At 43.9% G+C, this 6,383-nt stretch overlaps 1 non-coding gene and 1 pseudogene across 1 annotated transcript; both read left to right on the top strand.

The window, feature by feature from the left end:
• The first annotated feature begins 2,273 nt into the window (after positions 1-2,273).
• LOC129507621 (guanine nucleotide-binding protein G(I)/G(S)/G(O) subunit gamma-5-like) lies at positions 2,274-2,731 on the top strand (annotated as a pseudogene).
• Positions 2,732-3,754: 1,023 nt separating this feature from the next.
• TRNAL-CAG (transfer RNA leucine (anticodon CAG)) lies at positions 3,755-3,837 on the top strand. The gene has a single exon. It is a non-coding gene; the product is annotated as a tRNA-Leu (tRNA).
• The last annotated feature ends 2,546 nt before the right edge of the window (positions 3,838-6,383 follow it).

Below are 6,383 nucleotides of genomic sequence, written 5' to 3'. Positions count from 1 at the left end.
GGGTGATCTTTAGAAACCACTCTTCCAGAGGGGAAGCCCTATGGTTTCCTATTTCAAGACCCTTGTCGTTCAGTAAGATGCCCACTTTCCCCTGTGTGGTCCCAAGGATTGAAAATGGTCTCCTTCACAGAAGGCCTTGACCTTAATGCAATTCAAGCATCTCCACAGCCCAAAGGGGCAGACTGTGAGTCTCCAAAGGTCCACCAAATGGTGGGAGACCATATCACCTGATATGTGTGTCGCCTGCCAAGAAATCATCAAAATCAGATCTATTACAGATCCAACAACAAGAAAGCCAGCTTCCAGATTATGTTCACACTGGACATATTATTTCCATCATTGTACCACATGACATATCTCATGAGTAAGCTAAGATCCAATTTTTCTAATTTTCAGTCTACTAACTACCCTCACAGAGGACTGTGACAAAGTAAAGCCCAACATTGTCTCTTAGGGGGCGATTCTGAACACCAGACAGGCCTATTATCATCACATTCACTGTGTATCGTGACATACGACATTGTCAACAACTCTCTATTACTCATCTTTGTTACTATCAGCCCGGAGACCCCAACACCTTTATGAATACGCATAAAGGCTTGTACATCAGGAGCCCCACACAGGTGTTATTTGGGGATTTCAGAGATAAGAAACTGAAGCCAGGAGTCATAAAGATATCTAATTAAAGCATATAGTCTGTGTCCAAGTAAGGATCTGAAAGCGAGTGTCCTTGTTCTCTCTCTGTTTAGGACATATTCCACAGAACAAACCACGATTGAGTAGCAAGACTAGAGACTTAGAGAGATTACTAAGGTGGGATCCATTGATTGGGTGAGTCTTAGGCATGAAGAGGGTCAGGAGAAGAAAAAAAGCAATGAAATGTGCCACCTTTTACTCGGACCAAGAGCAGGGACCTGGTGAACCAGATAGAAAGGGCCCCTTCATCATTTCATGGATCCTCAACACCCAGTGTCTTCCTTTCCATTGGAGCCCCTGCCTCAAACACTTCTCACCACATTGTCCACCTCATGCCATGCCCCACACCCCAATACCCTTGGGAGAAGAACATTATTTATCACGGCTTTAAGTATTCATTTGTGTTCAAATTATACTTCTAGAAAGTCAAAGAAAAACAAAATCCAAAGTTCTTTAAAAATATTTGGGAACCTTAGGTAGTTGCTCTGCTGGTTTAATGTATAACGTGTATCCTGAAATGTTTATGTGAAATCTCACTCAGAATACACAGGGCTGCCACAAGAACCCCTCTCTGAGAATAGAAAGACATCATAGGTTTTAATCAGCTCTGTGACTCCTCTCCCCTTCCTTGACCTCCCCATGATCCATGATTTCCCTGACCACTCAAGGAAAATGGTCACCAGGTACAGTACTGAGCTGACAGTAGATTCTTAGGAAACATTTGTGTCCTTCCTTTCCACTCACCCACTCCACCCCCAGCTCTCACCTCTTTGCATGAGACACCTCTAAGGAAGAACTTATCTGATGAACCTCCAGGCTCTCTCCAACTGGCACCAGCTACCAAGTGCCTAGAGGAAACAATCAATCTTGGTAGTCCTGGCTTTATTTCTGAATTTTCTAAAAGAGATGACATCGGGTATTGCTAGACCTCTAAAACCCAAAAAGTTTATCTGTATCCTTGAGAGATTATATTTGTCTTCACAAAACGCTTACATACAACCTCCTCCTGCACAACCACTCCAATAATCGAATTTTAATATTCTGTACAGATTATTTCCGTCTTTTCTCCTGGACAGGTGGGCTCTGGCATTTCAGGTACCAGGGGACACCTTCCTTTGGTCATAGTCATCCCTGGCTATCTCCAATGATTCATATCCAGACATCCCAGTGCACGTGGGTACACATATACGGAGCCTATGAACATCCATCGTAAATTGTGCTTTGGACTCTGGCACTCTAGGATTCACAAATATTTTGGGCCAGAGGCCTGTACCACAGAGGTCTGAACATTCTTTTGAATGTGGCTCCTCCACTTTACCCTTAAAAGAAAGATTCAGCCTTTTTCTAAAGCTTCTAAAATAATGACTCAAACATGGGTTCACAGGAGAATCACCCAGGGGTGGAGGGGAATTCTTAACAAATACAATTCCCAGGTGGAACTCTCAGGTCTGAGGTGGGGAGGATGTTGGCAATAGCTACATGCTTTCACATGTCACCTCCTGCTACCGGCGGAGCAGTGGATCTGTTAAGAATTACAGGTTGCGCCCCTCGGACCCACTGCGCGACGGATCCACCCGCGGACGAGCCGGCCCAGCACCTGCGAGCGCCATGTCTGGTTCCTCCAGCGTCGCTGCCATGAAGAAAGTGGTTCAGCAGCTCCGGCTGGAAGCGGGGCTCAACCGCGTGAAAGTCTCCCAGGCAGCTGCAGATTTGAAACATTTCTGTGCAGAATGCCCAACACGACCCCCTGCAAACTGGTGTATCTTCAAGTACGAATCCCTTCAGACCCCAGAAAGTCTGTTCCTTTTTGTAGTAAAACGAATCTTTTGATGGTTTTCTAAACCACTTTACACGAACCAGGGAATATTCAAAGGAGAACTAAATTTGAAGCCTGTACAAAAGCTTATCCCTATAACACGTGCCATACTATATAAACTTCTATCTTTGTCAGTCCTTAACATCTACCTCTCTGAATTTTCATAAATTTCTATTTCACAAGGGCAATTATTTTATATACACTGGCAGCAGCATATAATAAAATACTTAAGTGTAAAAGTTAAAAAAAAAAAAGAATTACAGGTTGCTAGGCTTTAAGCGGGTGACTCTCACACTTGGGCCTGCCTTGGAATTGCATGGAGCAGTTATTAGACACAGATTACTGGACTTTGTCCCCACAATGTCTGATTCAGTAGGTCTGGCTGAGACTAAGAATTTGCCTCTAACTGGTTCCCCAGAGAGGAGGATTTGATGCATCATTTATGAGATGAAGCACTGTATTTCCTTAACTGAATTTAGATGAAACTGTAAAGCACCTAGGAAAGCAGTTTCTCAGATGGACAGAGACAAAATGTCTTGTCTGAAATACTGCGGGCAGTTAATACACTAGTCCTAGCTTTGTTTGAAAGTCGCAGTCAGGTTCCCGGACTTGCAGTGAATGCTTTTCTGACCACAGGATCCTGATTGTAACACTTGGCGAGAAAAGGTCATATATGATGTTAGGTATGTTTAGAAAGGTGGCTGCATGGTATCAAGGGCCCCCTGTGCCAGGTTTACTAGATACAGAAACTACTCCCCCCACTGCCCCCCCCCCTTTTTCAAACTACCTCTTGCAGTAAAATATCCTTAGAGTAACACCGTAAGTCCTCAGTGCATAGAGCAAAATGAACTCAGAACCCGGAGCCAGACCAGCCGGCCTCCTAACCTGGCTCCCAGAGTGAGCAACTGCGGGCTGGGCTTCAGCCCGCACTCACCTGCCGCGGCCTAAGACCTGGGAGAACGCGGTGGCTTTCTGCAGGACTCCCCGAGAGTGGAGGGAGGGTGCCCTTCTTCTCCCGCATCCCGCCCCGCCCTCCGCGGGACCTGGAATCTAGGTCGCAGAGCAGGTGCTCCTTGGCCGCCCCGGGAACCCGGCCGCGTGCGGCGCTTCCCAGGCGGGCATGCCGGCGGATTACTCCGGCGCACTTTAACTCTTTCTCCGGAGAAGTCCCTTATCTTGAATAAATTAATAGTGTTTCCGGAGACCCAGAAATATATTCAGAGCAAGCCAAACCTTCAGCGAGTCAGGATGGCCGAGCGGTCTAAGGCGCTGCGTTCAGGTCGCAGTCTCCCCTGGAGGCGTGGGTTCGAATCCCACTCCTGACAAGTCGTTTTTAGCAATTGGATGTATCCTGCCTCCTTTTCCTATATTCTCCTTCGTGTGGAATGATCAATATTTTAAAATTTCTTATCAACGCTCTAAAATTAAGCACTCTATCTAGAAGACATAAGATCTAGTAGTTTTACCTTCATCTCCTATCTTTCTCACATTCAAGGAATGAAAGGCATGTCAACTCCTAAATCACAAACACTGATGTTCCCCAGGGCCCCTCTTTTGTTCTGTTTACTTATAGATTTCTTTCTAATATTCACCTTCAAGCTTATTTCCCATCCCTCACCCCCGTAAGAAATTACTGGAGAGAGGTCATCTTTTCCTTTCTAAATGTTTTTTTTGTAGAACATTTGTTTTTGGTTTCAGTGCTTCCCTCTTATTTTACATAAATGACGCTGCCTCCTATATCTCATTCTATTTTTACCATATTCCGTCCTACCATGGCTTTCAGGTTTATTTATGCTGCTGTATGTACATCTAGGCCTGGAAAAAAAAGACCAATTTCTTTCAATTGCCACAAGTGTGTGTTTGCCTACTCACCCAGGGATGACTCCCAGTTTTGGTCCCATGCCTCCCCACCACAGAAAAGGTGCTCTCAATGAACATCCTCCCATCTATTCCATTATGAAGCTTTCCCTGTCATAACAGCATGAGAGTCTGACGGTTTGCAAACTTTGAGCTTCAGAAAAGGATTCAGGACCCAGGGAATGTGATTTAGAAACACAGAAATTCATGTGTAGTGACATCTTCAGAAATATTCCCCAAATTCAAGGTTCCTGATGTCCAGCCTGCTTATCTTAAGCATTAATAGCTAATTACAAATATTAGCATACGGTGTTTCTATTTTGAACTCAAAACTTGGACAGTGAATATTATTATTCTTACACAATTTATTGCAAAGCCCCAAATAATAAAAAATCTCAGATAACTGGAATTTTCTCCCCACTGTTCCTTTTTAAAAAAGAAATCTAATCAAATACTCACTTAGAAAGACAGCAAATGGGGCAAATCTGTTTTGTGATCATTGACATTCAGAATCATTCTGCCCTCTCCCAAACTCCTTGAAATTCACAGGAAGGTTCATACATATAGTGAAAGAAAAATGAATTGGTATTTCTTAGAAAGATGGTCATCAATAAGGTGGTTAGTAAAGAACAACTAAAGTAGGTTTCTCCTTATTGTCCAGGTGGCCATATATTCAGTCCATTTCTGCCCGTTTTGAGTCCCCACTTGGGTCTCAGCAGCACATGACAAAGGAGGGAACAGCAAATAGGTGCAAAGAGGAGAAGCATTCGGAGATACTTGGGGGGCCAACAGGTTGATTTAATGCTATTCTGGTTACATGAGCTCACCCCTGACTCTGCCACTTATGAACTCTATGACTTTCCAGGCAAGTGACTTTGTATCCCTCTGCCTTGGTGCCCTCCTCTTTAAAATATGGGAAATAATTGAACAATCCTTTGTAAGTATGCTGTGAGAATTGCATAACTTAGTATGTATTAAATACTTGGCAAATAATAAATGCCTGGTAAATAACCAACACCAGATAAATGATATTTTTTTGTTCCAATAGAGCACCTGCTGTTTGCTGGGGCCTATGTTGAACTCTGGAGATCCAGAGATATAGCCCTTGCCCCAAGAAGTAGACAGGATGGCAACAAAGATAAAAAGCAAGTAGATGAGTATTGCTATCCAGGGTGAAATGGGAATTCCAGCTCCACCTCCTCACAGAAAAATCTCAGCAGTCCAGCTGTAGACTCTAGTTACTCACAACTGGTAAATTCCAAATGCCACCCTTTCTGCTTTGGTAACACATGGTCTTTTTGAAAAACACAAACATAAACACAAACAAAACCATAAAGCAAAAACAAAACAAAACAAATGAACATGAAGCACTTGATAACTGTCAATTATCAGGTCATGTCCATCTGTGATCTTCATGAGGCCACAAATGATGAGGATGCCCAAAGGCCTTTGGTCATCTCCAGACACAGAAAAGTTTCAGATGCAGACATACCTCCCCCGCTCATTGCTTCCACTTACCTGCACTGGGCATCCCCTTTCACACCTCTGGTCACACAGTTTCCCCTTTGCCCTGAGCACTTTTTCCACTCCTTCTCCTCAATCCATTCTCATGTCTGCAAGAAGTCTCCTACATTTCCTTCATGCTCAGTCTGGATGTCACTTCTTTCATGAAGTCTTCCCCCACTTCCTTCTACCTCCGCCAGTCTGGGTTAAATAGCAAACCATGGCCCACAGTGTCCCCACTCCCAGTATTATTACATGCTACCATCCTGGAACTGCCATTGAATTGTTTACCACACCGTCCCCTAGTCTTTTTAGAACAGAATTCAGGACCCATGTGTGATTAGCATGGTGCTTGCCCTATAGTTGGCTCTGGACAAATAGGCACCGCTTGAATAAACAAACATTTGATTAAGTCATTTCCACCGGTACGTATAAATCACTTTCATGATTGAAAATATGGAGAGTTAGAAAGGCTTTTAAGCTTTTGGGAGAGATGGTTAGATTCATCACC

The sequence above is a fragment of the Nyctereutes procyonoides genome, unplaced genomic scaffold (assembly GCF_905146905.1).
Source record: "Nyctereutes procyonoides isolate TBG_1078 unplaced genomic scaffold, NYPRO_anot_genome, whole genome shotgun sequence".
NCBI classification, from domain to species: domain Eukaryota; kingdom Metazoa; phylum Chordata; class Mammalia; order Carnivora; family Canidae; genus Nyctereutes; species Nyctereutes procyonoides.
The sequence above is the reverse complement of the archived record's forward strand: the minus strand, read 5'-3'. Positions and strand labels throughout refer to the sequence as shown.